The sequence below is a fragment of the Neofelis nebulosa genome, chromosome 1 (genome assembly GCF_028018385.1).
Source record: "Neofelis nebulosa isolate mNeoNeb1 chromosome 1, mNeoNeb1.pri, whole genome shotgun sequence".
NCBI lineage: Eukaryota > Metazoa > Chordata > Mammalia > Carnivora > Felidae > Neofelis > Neofelis nebulosa.
In genome coordinates this window covers 75601074-75619309 of record NC_080782.1, presented here as the reverse complement: position 1 = coordinate 75619309, position 18236 = coordinate 75601074, and the positions used below count along the sequence as shown (strand labels likewise).

General features: G+C 36.6%; 1 pseudogene; it reads right to left on the bottom strand.

The window, feature by feature from the left end:
- Nucleotides 1–12917: 12917 nt before the first annotated feature.
- The window catches only part of LOC131516921 (surfeit locus protein 2-like), a 68975-nt pseudogene continuing 63656 nt past the window's right edge, over nt 12918–18236 (bottom strand).

The window sequence follows — 18236 nt, the reverse complement described above, 5'->3', positions numbered from 1 at the left end:
TACCATAAATGGAGAAAATCCATAGGAATATTGTGAGCAGAGGAATAACATGAGTTGCCTTATGTTTTTAAAAGATCATGTTGGCTACTTAATGGAGAATGGAAAAGTTAAAGCAAAGAAATTAGTAAAGTTATTCTTGTACTAATCTGGGCAAGATGATGATGATGTCTGTCTGCCTATGTCTCCTTAAATTGAATTAATTAAAAGTGCATGTTAAGTTAATAAAGGAAGGGAAACATTAAAAGTGGTTAACTATTTCAAAAGGTCTCCATGGGAACAAGAACATGAATAATGGAGTCTTATCACCTTGGTAATTTGATCAGTTGATGGCTGAGTATTCTGGGAAATTGGAAGGAGAGGAAGGTCCATGTTATCGTTCAATATTAAAGATCACTTCCAGAATAGTTTGACATGTGATACACCTAGTGTGTTACAGTAGTCAGGGCTCTCCATAGAAACAGAAGATACATACATATATGTGTATATGTGTGTGTGTGTATGAGAGAGAAAGAAGTAGAGAGAAAGAAAGAGAGGGACAGAGGTTGATTTATTTTAAGGAATTGGTTTACACAGTTGTGGAGGATGGCAAGTTTGAAATCTGCAGGTAAGCAGGCTGACAGGTTGGAAATGCAGGGAAGAGTTGATGTTGCAGCTAAACTGCATATAAGAAGAGGTAGAATTGCCTCTTCTCAAGGGAGGTCAGTCATTGTCGTAAGGTCTTCAACTAATTGGATGAAGCCCACTTGCGTTATAGAGGGTAAGTGCTTTACTCAAAGTCTACCAATTTAAATGTTAATCTCCTTAAAAAAATGCATCCAGGGGCGCCTGGGTGGCTCAGTCGGTTAAGCTTCCGACTTAGGCTCAGGTCATGATCTCACCGTCTGTGAGTTCGAGCCCCACGTCGGGCTCTGTGCTGACAGCTCAGAGCCTGGTGCCCATTTCAGATTCTGTGTCTCCCTCTCTCTCTGCCCCTCCTCTGTTCATGCTCTCTCTCTGTCTCAAAAATAAATAAACGTTAAAATAAATTTAAAAAAATGCATCCAGATGTGTTTGATCAAATATCTGTGTACCATGGCCTAGCTAAGTTGACACATAAAATTAAACATTCCTAGGGATTTGGATTCTAGATACCATAGCCCTGAAGAGACCACATAGGCCAAAGCATAGGAATCTCAGCAGTAATAGGGAAAGCCAGATGCCTAATGACCAGAGGGACACATCTTAACTTTGGTGCTGCACGAGTTTTGTCATGACTATTGTTGAGAGTGTGAGTAGAGCCTTGGAAATAATAATTAAGATTAGATTTATCAACTGGAGAGATGAAGGCTTAGAGTTAGATTTAAGTTGATTCAAATAAACAGAATGAATGTAGTTTGCTTTTCATACTCAGAGTTGTGGATTAAGTGTTAAACATGATATAGAATGCCAAAGAGGGTGAGAGTAGGTCATAAGTTAGGTTTTAGTTTTATGAGAAGACACCTATTTGCTGTCAGCGCAGAGCCCTCTTCGGATCCCTCCCCCCTGCTCCTCCCCACCCCCCACGGCGTGCATGTGTGTGCTCTCTCTCTTTTAAAAATAAACAAACATTAAAAAAATTAAAAATACACAGGGGAGGGTGGGTGACTCAGTCAGTTAAGCATCCAACTCTTGATTTTGGCTCAGGTCATGATCTCAGGGTTTGTGGGATGGTGTGCTGCATGGGCTTTGCAATAAGAGTGTGGAGTCTGCCTGGGATTGTCTCTCTCTCCCTATCTCTCTGCCCCTCACCTTCTTGCTCTCTCTCTCTCTCTCTCTCTCTCAAAAAGAAAAGAGGCATAGGTAAAGCCTCTATTTTTTATACTGCCAGTATTAGGGTAGAATGTCTCTCTTATTGCTAACTCTAGTCAACTTTGGTTCCTGTTTCTCCTCCAAGACTTGGAGCATTTGAAAGGCAAAGACCACTATCAGAATTTTTTTGTGATTAATTTTCAGAGTTCTCATTACAACAAATATACCTTAAGTATCTTCTGTTCATAAAACACTAGGCCATGTACTTAGGGCAACACCAAGAGATAATTTCTGCATTGAAGGTATTAACACTGTAGGTGGAGGTCAATAAGCAGGAACTGTAGTTATTAGCCACTTTGACCCTGGGTCAGACCAAATAGGGGTTATAATTACACACTTAAACTAATTACTAGCTCTATGTCCTTGGGTAACTAATGTTTTCTCTTTGAAACTATTTTCTGATCTGTAAAATGGTAGTAGTACAATGGATTCACATGTTATACTTGAGTTACTTTCTAAAATAAAGGGTAAAATGGTAATTCCATATAATCAATGTTATGCTTGAAAATGTCCTATCACTTACGAAATACTGCAACCACTGTTTTGTATATACAGAGCTTCACGGTACCTCTTCTATACTAAAATTTGGCAAACTCTAAATAGTACTAAATGAAAGAATAAAAAGCAAATCTGTAAACAAATATCTGAGCATTCAACCATTTTTCTTTCAAAATGGCTATCAATCCCCAGTGAAAAATGGGGAGTTAGAGAATTATTAGTTTCAGCTTTCTTAAGGCATTTTCTCCATAATAAATCTTTTTAATTGTGTGTGTATGCTTATAGTTTCGATTTCATTGTGAGAATTAAATTGGGTAGCAAAATAGCTATATTTGTTAAGGGGTCAAGAGAGAGGAGGTTTACTGGGAATATGTTGTAAAGCAAGTCTATTTGCAACTCCAATGTTGTAAGAGTGTTGTGCAGAGTAAATAAAATACTTCAATAAATCACTTATTATCATACCTGATGGAGGATAAACATTTAAATGGTTAACTCTTTTTGGTTATTTTAATTGATTTGTATGTTACAGATGTAATTTGATCATCACAAAGTTGATCGAACTAGGTTATATAGTTTCATTCAGCCTTAAATTCTCTTAAATATTTTTAAAGTATAATACATGATTGATTTTGACACTTTGCATAACTATTTAGAGGTCTTGAAAAAGGAAAAAAAAAATGATTCCTGGTTTGGAAATCAGGAAGGGCCTCATAAAAGGAGGAGCGTTTTAGATAGACCTTTGAACAACTAGTGATTTTTTGAGGGCTAACGAGTGATTTTGACAGCCATCTTTGGTTGAATATACAACAGTCACTCCTTTCCCTGCAATGACTTTTCTCTATGTCCTTGATGCTAGAGCCCTGACTCCACAACAGACCAGAAGCTCCCTCTCCCAGCTTTCCTTGTAGCTAGGCATAGACATGACCTGTAAGATATGGCTACTTGGTAGCTTCTAGGAGATCTTTAGTCTCTAATTATAAGAGAAAGGAGAGAGACAGACAGACACTACGTTTTCCCATGAACACAAACATATAGAAAATGTTGCTAAATACTATGTGCCCCGTGCTGTTTTAAGGTTTTTAGTTTTTCCTCTTAGAATATTAAATCCTCACTTTACATGTACTAAGTCATTAAATCCTAGAAATTATTTTTATCTCTATGTTATAGATGAAAAAACTAAAGCTCAGAGAACTTATATATGTATTCTGAAGGTTATAAAGCGGAGAGTTTGAACTTAAGTAGTCTAATTCCAGCAGCTGTGGTCTTGACTGTTAGCTATGTAATGAATCCCAGCAGACTGGTGACAATACAAATGAAAGAAGGAAAACACTCGTTCTTTGAAAACTGTTGTGACAGAAAATTAACCAAAACATGCAACTGAGTTCCTCTGCATTTGTATAATTTAGGTATTTTTAAGATCTTTATTATTTAACTCATGGTTTTTCTTTTTAAATTTTTTAAGACAAGTAAATATTATATATATTTAAGTTTAGACATAGGGCACACAAGTGGGGGAGAGGGGCAGAGGGAGAGAGAGAGAAGAGAGAGAGAGAGAGAGAGAGAGAGAGAGAGAGAGAGAGAGAGAGAATGAATCTTAAGTAGGCTCCATGCTCAGTGTGGAGCCCGATACCAGGCTCCATCTCACAACCCTGGGATTATGACCTGAGTCAAAATCAAGAGTGGGACACTCAACTGACTGAGCCACCCAGGCACCCCATTTGGATTTTCTATTATTTGCAAGTAATAGTGATAATCTAGGGATTCTTTAGGCAGTACTGGTGGTAGTATTACACTGGGAAATGACTCTTTCAGGTAGGGAGAGCAGCATGAACAAATTCAAGGATGGATTGGGTTTAGGATAGTTATTAACCTCCATTTGCTAGACAAGAGTCCACATGAGAGAGTCATAGGCAATGAGTCTGGAAATACAAGATGAGTTTTAAAGTAACAACATCTAATTCCAATGTTCACTAATTTCAGGCAGCACTGAGAGTTTCTTTTTAAGGTCATTGAGTTTGCGAGCAATAAATTTAGAACATTGCTTTAGGAAAAACAACCAAATATTATAGAAGGTCTTTGTTCCAGGGGTATGGACAAAGTGGCAATTGGGTTTCATAAATGTGGCTACAGAAACAAATTTCTCTATGGCATCTGTAACTAAAGAGTTATCTCTGGCCCTGAATTGTAGTTATGTCTTTGCAAACTCCTAAGAAAAATCTGTGCCAGGAACATGGGCTGCCATTATATTTGCACGGAGATGTTTGATTTCTCACTGTTATCTCTTTAATCTATTTCAAAATGTTTTTAAGCACAATTACCTCCATTATCAAGTCCCCAAATCCTTTTTCATAGAAACCATATAAAACGTACTGCTTGGTAGTTCCCCTGTCTAATGAAACAATATAGCAAAGCCTCTAAATCAAACCTAGGCTTCACTTCAGTCCTCCCATTTTGCTGAAACTGAAGGACAGATCACATGTATCACCAAGATTGGATGTTTTCTTTTTAACATTGCCTCTATTCTCCTGATAGTAGAACATTCTTTTAATGCCAGAGGCAGTGTAGTATAAAGAAAAAAGGATAGGTTTCGAGTTAAACGGAACTAATTTCAAATGTGGCTCTAACATTTCTATTTTATGTCCTTGGATAAGTTCTATTTAGGCACTCCAAGCCTTAGTTTTCTCATCTATAAAATGAAAGTAGCAGTTCTTCCCTTGTAAGGACGTTTTGAAGAATAAATGAGCAATGTATATGTTCAGTAAATGCTAGATATGTTTTCTTTTTTCTGATTACTAATGGATAAGTGTAAGTAATTATTAAGATTTTTTTGGGGGAATATATCCTGGAAATCTAAAAGATTACTTAGAATTATTTTTTAAAAAGGAATAAGTCATTTGAAACCATTTAAATGTTACTTTATATTATATGGTTCAATATCAAGTGTCTGCTTCTTTTGGAGCTCTTTGTAGTTTGTTTCTTTAAGATTCTTGTATTACATTGATTTGCAGTGAGCTTAACCCATAATATTTATATCTAAGGAATAACTGTTTCTTCTATACTCGTCTGCTAACTGTTTATGATATCAAAAAGACAGTCACTATCAAATGGTTGTAAAATGGAAAATCAAATGAAACATGGAGGGCATTCTTTGTGTTCTGTTTGTACTGATTAGTTCTTTGAAAAGCTAAGATTTTATCATAGGTTCTCAAGGAAGTTTTTACTATATTTGAATTTATGTTCACAGATTGATAGTAACAGATTTTCACTTTGTTTTGACATAAAGCAACCATGACATTTAATGGTGACTCACCTGCAAAACGATGATAAAGAAATCAGGCAGTTGATCAAATGAAAATCAGTCACTGAGTCAAATATAAATCTGATTTACTCTGATACTCACCTTTGGTTTGATTTTCATGGGTATTTCTGTCTGGAAATTCCGAATGTATCTCCTAAAAGCAGATGCTTTAATGGTTCTAAACTTAGGGATACTCTGAGCAGAGAAGTTCAGGAACTGGGGAGACCCACAGGCAAGGTATGAGATGAGTAAGTCTAAATTCAGAACAAATCCAGGACAGCAATGTGATATTTTTCATGGGACTGATAACTTCTAAAAAGAGCAACAGAAATCTTTGGAAATTTAAAGCAGTGTCATAATTTCCTGCTAAATAAGTGTCGATTTAATTTTGACATCCAGTATTTAAAATTGGTTTCACCATGTGTCATTCAGAGCTGAATTTATCCGAGAGAGGTTTAAGTAGATTGCTAGTAAATATAGTTTCAGGATAGTAGTGATTATGGGAAGAAAATTGTAAAAATCCATACATTTCAAACCTTAAAAAATTATGCAGGGCAGTTACATTGCATGTTCTGGATAGAGGGCTTATCATCCCTGTATCTTCCCTTAAGCATCCAAAGGGATTATAGATGCAGTATCAAGATATTGAGAAAGCCTCTGAAAAACATTTTCGATTCCCCAAATAACACGACTAGAAAGGAATTGTTTGATCCAGCTTACTCGTTTCACAGGAGTAGAGACTGAGGCACTGAAATGAGTTATGTTGAATGACAACAATGACAAGTGTTACAAAGATTTTACAATCAAACTGAACAATCACTGTCATCAAATTGTTTGCATGTGAACATAAATTTTAAGGAGAAACTTGGAGGTGATGGTCTTTTAGATGTATTTGACATAGAAATGAGAAGATGAGAAAAGATTGAAGGATGACCAAATATGACAGATAAGCATGTGAAAAGATGCTTCACATTGTATGTCATCAGAAAAATACAAATTAAAACAACAGTGAATTATCAGTTTACAGTGAGAATGCCCAAAATTCAGGACACTAACACCACCAAATGCTGGCAAGAAGAGGGAGCAACAAAGACTCTCATTTATTGCTGATGGGAATGCAAAATGGTACAGCCATTTTGGAATACAGTTTGACAGTTTCTTTCTGTTTTTTTAAAGTTTAGTTATTTATTTTGGGAGACAGAGAAAATGAGGGAGGGACAGAGAGAGAGGAAGAGAGAGGAGCCCAAGCAGGCCCTGCACTCTCAGAGCATAACCCAATGTGGGGCTCGATCTCATGAACCATGAGATCGTGACCTGAGCCGAAATCAAGAGTCAGATGCTTACCCGACTGAGCCACTCAGGGGCCTCTGACAGTTTCCAGTCCACTAATCATACACTTATCATGTGATTAGCAATTTCACCTCTTGGTGTTTTCCCTAAGGAGTTAAAATTTATGTCCATACAAAAACGTGCACATGAATTGCCAAAACATGGAAGCAACCACAAGTCCTTCATTAGGCAAATGGATAAATAAACTGGTATATCTTACACAATAGAATATTATTTAACACTAAGAAGAAGTGAACTATCAAGTCATGAAAAGACACAGAGAAGCATAAATGCATATTACTAAGTAAAAGGAGCCAATCTGAAAAGGCTACACACTGTATGATTCCAATTATATGACATTCTGGAAAAGGCAAAACTGTGGAAACAGGAAAACCCAAGTTGCCAGGGGTTAGGGCAGGGAGTGGAGGAAGGAGGAATCAATAGGCAGAGCACAGTGAATTTTTAGGGCAGTGACAATACTCTGTATGATTCTAAAATGCTGTATACATGTCATTATACATTTGCCCAAGTCTATAGAATGTACAACACCAAGAGTGAATCCTAAGATAAACTATGGACTTTGGGTGATTATGATGTATCCATGTAGGTTCATCAGTTGTAACAAATGTATCACCCTGGTAGAGGATGTTGATAACAGGGGATGCTATGCATGTGTGGGGGCAGGACATTATTTGAGAAATCTCTATATATTTCTCTCCATTTTACTGTGAACCTAAAACTGCTCTAAAAATATACTCCTGAGGATAGAAAAGTTTGAGAGAGATGGTCACGACTCAGTCTGATCCAGATTGTTTTGGTGGAGTTTGTGATAAACTCAATCTAATCCAAAGGAGCCATTGTTTACACTCCTATAATTTGTTTAAAGAAAAATTTCACCAGACAGTTTAAACTGTCAAGGAAGTCTTTATTCTATTGTAATAGGAATTGAGGTTATTGGAATAAAGGTGACAGTGAACTCAATTCTGTTGAAATAAAATGTAGAAGAGTTTTTAAGCACTGGAGTGAATTCATGGAAACATACCTGAGGACACTGGTCAATGTGATTAGACAATGTGTGTTTGCTAATTGTTGCTCATCAAAATTAGCTCCTACCTTCCTATGGAACTCAGAGTTAGGAGTAGTATCTTTGTTGATGATTACTTCTCAAGTGGGTGGTTCCCAAGTCTTAGAGGAAAATATCTTTGGGTTACAAGAAGCTCAGAGAAGATTTCTCTCAGAGAAAGAATTTACAATTGCAAGTTTTCTAAAAAAAATGCCCTAAGAAAGGGAAATCAGGGTTTATAGTCAAAGAGATGCTTGTCTAAAGTATAATCAAGGTGAGGGGAATGGGAAGGCTGTCTTGGTATGATTCCACTATTTTGTAAGTAACCTTTTATACATATTCACACGACTTTTATGATTGTCTAGATGAGTCATGTAATTCTCATAAAACCAAATTACCATCCTTCTTTAATGAAGAATCAGATGCTCAGGGAAGTACGTTTACTCAGAGTCTCAGAATAAAGACTGGAAGGAAGTTGCATTTAGGCTTTTGACTTGTGATCTAATACTTATTCTACTGTTTTAGCTTGTTTCTTTAAAGTAACAACTAATATTTGAGTAATATTTACAGTTTCTATAGCACTTTCATGTAGATTAGCCAATTTGCATTTCCAACTGAAGCACAGGTAGAGAAGTAGTAATTATCTTTAATTATAAATGAGATAATTGAAACTCTGAGGAATTAGGAGACTTTCCAAATAATGAAATTGGGATCCAGATCTCATGATCCCATTAACTAATTAACTAAACACATATTTAGACAAATACCCAATATATGTTCAAGTTCTATGTCAAGAACGAGAGATTCAAAAGGAAGCAGAGTCTCTGCCCTCATGGAGCTTGTGTCATAATAAGAAATGACAGAATGAAAGGAAGAAATATAAGAAGGAGATAATGACAGAAAGCAATGAAGGCATTGAGGGAAAGGGTAACCTGTCAAGGTGAGTGGTTTTGCTTCTTTGGATGAGACGTTTGGGAAGGCTGCTCTGAGGAGTGGCCAGTTTAGCTGAGAGCTAGCATAATTACATTCCTAATAAAGCAGACAGAAAATACACAAACCTAGAGGGAGGAACAATCAGCAAAACACTTAGTATGTATCAGACATACTTCCCAGTCCTTTATGAATATGAACTTCCATTAATGTTTAAAGCATCCTTTGAGGTAGCTATTATTTTTATTTCAAAGTTATAAATGGCCACTAGGGGTACAGGAGGAAGGCTGGTGTGGCCCGAGTCAAACCACTCAGGGCCATTGGAAGGAGCCAGGATTTTATTGTGAAAACTAACTGTGGAATCTGCTAGTGTTTTCATCAGGGAAGTCATCAGATCTGACGTACCTACATCACATCAAACAGGGATTCCTTCTGTGTAATATTTGATATTTATACTCGGGAACTGCTTCTGAGGCCAGCTACCATCAGCATTCTACCTGTGAAAATAGGTGAAGGGAAAGAGAAGAAGTATGGTTGGGGAGAGTTTGGGCTGAAGTTGTACCTTAACTTATTGTATGGAAACCCTCCAGCAAAACACTGGGGCGTGTGATATTGATATTGACAGATATCTGCGCCCTATCAACATGGGAGAGCTATGAGATATAAACACTATAGTGGTCATTTTATTTTATTTTTTATTTGTTTTTAAGAATTTTGTATTTAATCTTTACACCCAACATAGGGTTTGAACTCACGACTCTAAGATCAAGAGCTTGCTCCACCTGACTGAGCCAGCCACGTTCCCCCCTACAGTGGTCATCTCATTTTAATACACTTACTCCAATTCCTTATCACTAGTGGCATCATTCTGGGTATTTTTTCAACAGGCTCATTTATCCCTTGTTATTCACTGTAGTTGGCATGTTGATCAGCTGATTTATGCCTCTTTGAAGAGATTATGTTTATTATTAGTGTGCTGAGACAGTTTATCAAGGTCAAAGTATAAGTGAAAATAACCAACATCCTAGACAGGGAATTCAGGAGGAAAGTTGCAATCCTTTCTTGACTCTGAACACATGAAGCTTTCGTTGATATTTGATATATACTCGGGAAAGAATATGATGGATGTATTGAAAATTAATAGGAATTAAAAAAATAAAATGTATATGAACCACAGTCTTAACAATGAAGTTTAAAATTTTTTTTAGCAGTTTACATTATAGATTTTATAATCCTTTTAACATCTTGCAAATAGAAGAACTTACACAGAGATGTAGTGACTTTCAAGTCAAGCCAATTAGTTGATGAACAGGGATCATACAAGAATATCTTTCTTGATAGAAAAGCCTGAGATGAATAAAAACCCTTAAGATCAAAACACTAAAAAGATTAAGCCAATTGAGTTCCAATCAGCATACTTTTCAGTAGGCAGAAGAGTATTTTCTGCGGTGTTCAATGAGTTCTTTTTAAAAAATGGTATCTGAGTGATAAAGTGACTGTGATAGTATTACAATAAAGGGAGAAACACTGATGGCACTTCTCTCCCTCATTATTTGAGGCACTTCCTTCAGTACATTTGGTGGTCTTGTTACAGACAGAAGGGCCCACTTAGCATATCCAGCATTAGGTATTTCTGACCTATAAAGTTGCATCTGGGAGAGATTGAAAATGAATGCACTAAGAGCTCTGAGTGTCACAGGATGAGGCTCACACGCGTGCCAGTGTGAATGCTTTCATTCCTGGGAGTAAACATTCTTTCCCCTTTCTCTTGGACTTTGGTAGAATATCTTCTCATGAACTTCAATGTGGGTACTGTCCTTACTTACCAAATGTGGCTCCTCGGTTGTCTGTTTAGTAAATGCTCTCGGAGTCTCCAATGTGCCAGACACATGCAGCTGTTCTTGTTTGATTGTCGACTTAACTGTGAACTGTGCCTCCTGACATTTGCTTGTGAAGATAGCTTTGGCAGAGTTGTTAAGAAGGAGAGAAGGTGATTTTGTGTCAGTTAAAATGCATCAACATTTTAATTGTTTTAGTTCATTTTCTGTTCAAATAGCTCTTGAAACTCTGCCCATACTCTGTGGAAATCCTGGACATTTATTCTGCCCTGGGGACTCTTGGTGCTCAGGTATATCCATTTGGCCCTGTTTCTCTTTGGCCCAATGTTTATAAATCATTGTTTTCCCCCTTTGTAATAAGGCACAGCACAAGCCACTCAGGAGGAAGGGGGAATAATTATCATTACCATTCATGGGAAAATAGAAATATGGCAAAACTGTCTTGCTTCCTTGGAACATTTGAGATGAGCTGCCATGATTTGGAAGCATTTTGTAAATTTGCAAAGATCTTCAAGACTAACCATAGTTTACCATGTTAATTTCGTATCGATTTTTAGCAATTTCAAATGCTTAAGACTTAGCTTGGCCTGCACTTCTAGGCTTTTTAATTAGATCTGTATGTATAAGTCCAAACTGTTGATGGAACTTTTTTGAATTGTTTTAAGGTTTAGGAGAAAGAAAAAGAAGCACTTTATCCTTTTACTTTGTGGTGATTTTCCTTATGGTGATTGAAGTGAATACAAAGGAGAATTTTACTCTTGTTAGAATGTTTTGAATGTTTTAAAACCTTTGTAATACTGTGCTTTGATATCATTCCACTGTAAGTGTCAGAGCATGATATTTTCATAATCCAGCGTTAAAATAAACTTCCTGAAATAAGAATTTGTTAAGATTTTATTTTGTAGGAAGGAATGTGTATATTTTCCATTTAATTTTCTATGCTGGTAATTTAGTTACTAAGAGCTTCATAAAGTCTCTTTTTATAAACTGGAGAGTCATAGGATGATTTACTGAAGGCAGTACATATGAAACAAAATTCAACGGTTTTACAATTGCTGCTTTCCAGTGAAGAATGCCGTTTAAATTCTTCTACCTGGATAATTTTGCTTCCTGTATCACGGAGACAAGTCTCATCTTGTCCCCACTTTGATCATCTTTCACAGGGATTATTTCACAGCCTCCCTGACTTGTCAGTTCGTCTTCATACACCACCAACTAGCTCACTTTGCATTTTAGTAGAGAGCCTGCTGCTGTACCTTAGTAACAGCTTGGCTCTGAGTCTGGCTTATGCCACCAAATAACACTATGACTTGGGGTGGATTATTTGATAATAATCTCTTCTCTACATGCCTCATAGAGGTTTGTGATACAAACATGAGGTAAAATACATTGGGATGCTTTTTAATGATAAAGTGCCATATAAGCAAAAAGCATCACTGTTCTTGAAGTACAACCCATATTATGTCATTCCCTTGTTCAGAAATCTTCAATTGTTTTCTATTTCTTAAATAATCAATTCAGACTTTTCCTATCATTCAAAGACTCCAATCTCCCACCTTAATATTTCCCCCTAATATTAATCCTATTTTACCTTTCCAATCCCATTTCCATTTTATCCACTCTTGATCTCAATGATGTTTTCCAAATTCTGAGCTTTTATACATGTTAATTTTTCTTCACGGAATTTTCTTCCCCAAATATTCAGTTTGCTATCCATTGATGAGACCTTTCATGACTGTTCTCCTACATAGGGAAGCAATCTCTCTAATATCTGAAAAACCCTATCTGTTTTTCTTTATTTCATCATTTTCTATGTTATTTATGGGAAGACCTTATCTCCTGTACTATACTTCTCTGAAAGATTCCTCATACCCCAAAATACCTAGAATTTCCCACTGCACATTTTAGTCGCTCTATAATGTTTGCAGAATAACCATAAGATAGTTTATTGTTTTTATTTAAATAACTTCTCAGTTTTTGATTTATAATTGAAAAGTAGTAAGATATTCAATATGTACAATGTGGTGACTTGATATACATATACATTATAACAATTATTTTATTTATTTATTTATTTATTTATTTATTTATTTATTTATTTATTTAATTTTTGTTTTTCTCCAGCAGCCGTTTATTAACATGACTGTTTAAAAGAGCTGAAGCTCTTAGGTGTATGGTGATGACTTTTGAACTTTTTCAGTGAACCCAACTATCTCTTCCCATGCTTGAGGGCCAGTTCCCAGTCCATTTCCATCTCTTCTCTGTCCCCAGGGCCTTTCTCTGTTGGGTGTCATGGCTTCTTGTCCTCCTCTTCTGTCAGAAAGTCATTGGTGCTGTCGCTATGCTCAGTCCCTCCCAGGTCCTTTCTGGTGAACAATTCCGGTGGTTAGAGGTCTGTCATGCTGTCATCACTGTCACTCACAGTTGCATTGTCATTGCTGGATGCAGGTTCCCAGAAGGCTTCTCTCAGGCGAGGTGGCCTGGAGCTGTCCGTCTGGTCTTCCCTCGGTCTCCTTTTGTGAAGGAGGCAGGCAGACACACACTCCACACCCTGCTTCTGACACTCTTCATATTCACGCAGAGCTCTCTGGTACCGCTGGCCCTGGGGATGCCTCAGCACATGTTCTGGGGACTTGTTGATGTGCCATAGGGAGAGTCTGTGTGAGTTTGTGTGTGTGAGAATATTTAGGTTCTACTCTCTTAGCAAATTTCAATTATACAATATAATATTATCAACTATAGTCACACATTAGATACTCAAACCTTATACATCTTATAATTGAAAGTTTGTACCCTTCTACCAACCTCCTCCAGCCCCTAGCAATTACTTTTCCACTTTGTTTCTATGAATTTGACCTTTTGTTTAAAAATTCCACTTATGAGTGATACCATGCAGTATTCATCTTTCTTTGTTTGCCTTATTTCACTTAGCATAATGCTCTCCATTTTCATCAATATTGCCACAAATAACATGATTTCTTTCTTTTTAAGGCTAAATAATATCCCATTATATGTATCTTTGTGTATATGTATATGTATATGTATATATATATATATATATATATATATATATATATATATATGACATACATATATAATATATATATGTGTGTGTGATTTCACAAAAATGTCCAGTTTCACTCTTTTGCATGTGGCAATCCAGTTTTTCTAACACCATTTATTAAAAAGACTATCCTTTCCCTACTGAATATTCTTGGCTCATTTGTCATAAATTAATTAACCATGTATGTGTGGATTTATTTCTAGGTTCTGATTCTGTTCTATTGGTCTATGTGTGTACCCCTATGCTGCTACCATACTGTTTGATTATATATATTTTCACAAAAAATATATATATATCACATTTTTATCACATATATATATATTTTTTCTTGATTGACTCATCCATTGACGAACACTTAGATGGTTTCCACACCTTGACTGTTGTGAAAAATACTGCAGTGTACATGGGAATACAGATAGCTCTTCAAGATAAGAGTTTTGTTCTCTTTGGATATATATCAGAAGTGGGATTGCTGGATCATCGGGTAATTCTGTTTTTAATTTTTTGAGGAACCTCCATCATATTTTTTATAGTGACTATACCTGTTTATAGTCCCACCAACAGTGTATCAGGTATTCCTTTTCTCCACATCCTTGGCAACATTTGTTCTCTCTCATCTTTTTCATACCAATCCTAACATAGTGGTTTAGGATAACCTCATGGTGATTTTGATTTGTGTTTCCCTAATTAGTGATGTTGAGCAGCTATTGGCTATTTGTATGTCTTCTTTGGAAGATATAATCTATTCAGGTCCTCTGTCCATTTATTAATTTGGTTATTTGCTTTTTTGCTGTTCAGTTGTATGGGTTCCTTATATATTTTGGGTACTAACCTCTTACTGAATGTGTGGTTTGTGTATATTTTGTCCATTTCCCATTCCATAAGTTGCCTGTTCATTTTGTTGATGGTTTCCTTTGGTGAGCAGAAGCCTTTAAGATTTATATAGTCTTACTTGTTTATTTTTGGTTTGGTTGCTTTTGCTTTTGATGTCAAACACAAAAAAATCATTGCCAGACCAATGTCTGAGAAACTTATCTCTATGATTCCTTATAGGAGTTTTACACTTTTAGGTCTTGCATTCAAGTCTGTAATCCATTTTGAATTGATTTTTATGTATCATGTAAGATAGCAGTCCAGTTTTACTCTTTTGCATGTGGCAATCCAGTTTTTCTAACACCATTTATTAAAAAGACTATCCTTTCCCTACTGAATATTCTTAGCTCATTTGTCATAAATTAATTAACCATTTATGTGTGGATTTATTTCTAGGTTCTGATTCTGTTCTGTTGGTCTATGTGTGTACCCCTATGCTGCTACCATACTGTTTTGATTACGGTAGTTTGTAATATTGTTTGAAGTCAGGAAGTGTGATGCCTACAGCTTTGCTCTTCTCAAGATTGCTTTGGCTCTTCAGGGTCTTTTGTGATTCTTACAAATTTTAGGATTTTTTTTTTATTTCTGTGAAAAATGACTTTAGAATTTTGATAGGAATTGAATTAAATCTGTAGATCACTTTATATAGTGTGTACATTTTAACAACATGAATTTTTCTAATTTAGAGCATAGCATATCTTTCTATTTATTTGCTTCTTCTTCAACTTCTTTCACTGATCTTATAATTTTCAGTGGATAGATCTTTTTAAAAATTTTTTTTTCAACGTTTTTTATTTATTTTTGGGACAGAGAGAGACAGAGCATGAACGGGGGAGGGGCAGAGAGAGAGGGAGACACAGAATCGGAAACAGGCTCCAGGCTCCGAGCCATCAGCCCAGAGCCCGACGCGGGGCTCGAACTCACAGACTGCGAGATTGTGACCTGGCTGAAGTCAGACGCTTAACCGACTGCACCACCCAGGCGCCCCATTCAGTGGATAGATCTTTTACCTCCTTGGTCAAATTTATTCCTAAGTATTTTGTTCTTTTTTAATGCTATTATAAATGAGATTGTTTTCAGATGAACAGTTTTTCAGACTTGCAAGATTAATAAAACATTAGTTTCAGAGAAATTAAGACTATCATTTTTCTTATTCCCTGAAATTCTTTGAGGAAGTGTCTGTGCTTAATACATCCTTAAAAAAAAATCTGTCACGGGGCGCCTGGGTGGCGCAGTCGGTTAAGCGTCCGACTTCAGCCAGGTCACGATCTCGCGGTCCGTGAGTTCGAGCCCCGCGTCAGGCTCTGGGCTGATGGCTCGGAGCCTGGAGCCTGTTTCCGATTCTGTGTCTCCCTCTCTGCCCCTCCCCCGTTCATGCTCTGTCTCTCTCTGTCCCAAAAATAAAAAAAAAATAAAAAAAAAACGTTGAAAAAAAAAATCTGTCACTATGATGATGATTGCAAATATGTAAGAATTGCAAAACTTTGGTGTCAACCTTCATTTTTTAATTGGAAGTTAGGTAATGAGCAAATCTTTCATTAAACTATTACTTCTCTCTGTTTAGAGATTTGTCATTGAAGGTTATCAATTTCTTCTGACAGTCCCCTCAAGTTACTAATTTCTCTTGCTTGGACTTTACTCTCAGGGACAAGAAGCTGGAATGTTGTGAAGGCAGGGAAAGCTTTTTCTTTACCCTCAGCATCTTCCGGAGGGAGAGATTAACAGAGAACCAAAGTTTTATTACATGTGCACAGGGGCTCAATAATGAAATTGAATCCTAAAGAAATGACCAAGGCTGGAAGTTTTGTACTTTTTAGACAAAGAGACAATACATCTGTGAGGACTTGACAAAACAAAGAAAACTTAACTTTGGCAGCTCCAATTAGTAAGGAATTTTAAACAGAATTTGGGTTGTGGCATAAATTGGTAAGAAGTAAATAAAGGTTGTTTATACAGCTTTCTCAGCTCTAAATTTCCCATCTCTGATGATAAAGATGTCTCTTTATTTCTTGCTTCAGGGAGGGTACCTTTCACATGAGAGTTTTATTTCCTGTTTCCAGGGGTACAGAGAAGGGCCTGAGTGTCTTTCTTGCCTAGACTGTCTCTTAAGTAACTTTTATTTGAAATAATCAATATGTCAAAGTGGCCCATTTAGAGGCAGCCTACCTTTGGCTCCTACATTTGGATGTAAGAATGAAGAATAAGAGAGACATGTATCTATCTTGTCTTTTGTTTTATCTGTTGGCCATATTAAAGGTAGTGTGTATATGTATGGGAAGAGGTGTGATGGGTGTTGTCCCAGAAAATGTGGGCAAATGGCAGATCTTTCGGTCTCCTTTGGGAAGATTTTACATATACTTTGATCTTACTGATAGTTCAAAGTATTTAATGGGCATTATATCATTCATATTTGTATATTTGATAGGACATGCAGTTCCATTTCATTAAGGAATTGAATACTGATTTGGAAAGTTTACACTATTCTTCAAAGGCAGTAAAAATGAAGGCAAGAGACAGTGCAGTAAATGGAACATTTGCCCCAAGTTTGCTCTATATTTCTTTTTCAATAATTAATACATTTTCTTATTAAATTTTTTAAATGTTTATTTGTTTTTGAGAGAGGGAGAGAGCAAGTGAGGGAGGGGCAGAGAGAGGGGGAGACACAGAATCCAAAGCAGGCTGTAGACTCTGAGCTGTTAGCATGAAGCCTGACACGGGCTCAAGCCCACGAACCACGAGATCATGACCTGAGTGGAGTGGGATGCTAACTGAGTCATCCAGGCACCCCTGCTCTTTATTTCTTTTATGGAAGTGTTCTAATTATTATAATGGTATAATAAAACTTCCTAAAACTTTAGTAACACAAAACATCATTTATCATTTTCAGCGATTCTGTGGGTCAAAAATATTTTCAATGCATGGTGGGCTGGTTTGTCTCTGCTCCATAATGTGTAGGACCCAGCTGGAAGATTCGAAGACTAGAGACTGGAATTATTTGAAGGTTTCTCTGGGCATCTCTGTCTCTTGTCACTCTATGTGATCTTGCCAACTTGGTGGCTTTAGGGTAGCAGGACTTCTTACAAATTGGCAGAAGGCTCCCAAGGCTCATACCCAGAGAAAGAGAGGGACACCAGCAAAGGCTGAATTGCCTTCTTTTTTTTTTTTTTTAACCTACTCTCAGAAGTCACACAACACCTCTTCCTATATTCTCTTTGTCAAGGCAGTGGCAGAGTCCTGCTCAATTTCAAAGGGAGGGGAAATAGACCACACCTCTTGGTGAGAGAGTGGCAAAGTTCTGGAAAAGCATATGGGACCAGAAATCTTATCGTGGCCATTTTTGGAAGAAACTACAGTGCATGTCTTGAACTTTCAACTTAAACTATAGTATAAGGTTATAAAATTTAACATAAATTGTAGTACAAATGCTTGGTTTGGGAGTGTAGGTCTATTTCAGACTAGTATTCCGGCTTTACTATTTTTTTTTTGAAGGATTTAGAATTTTTTTTAGTTTTTCTT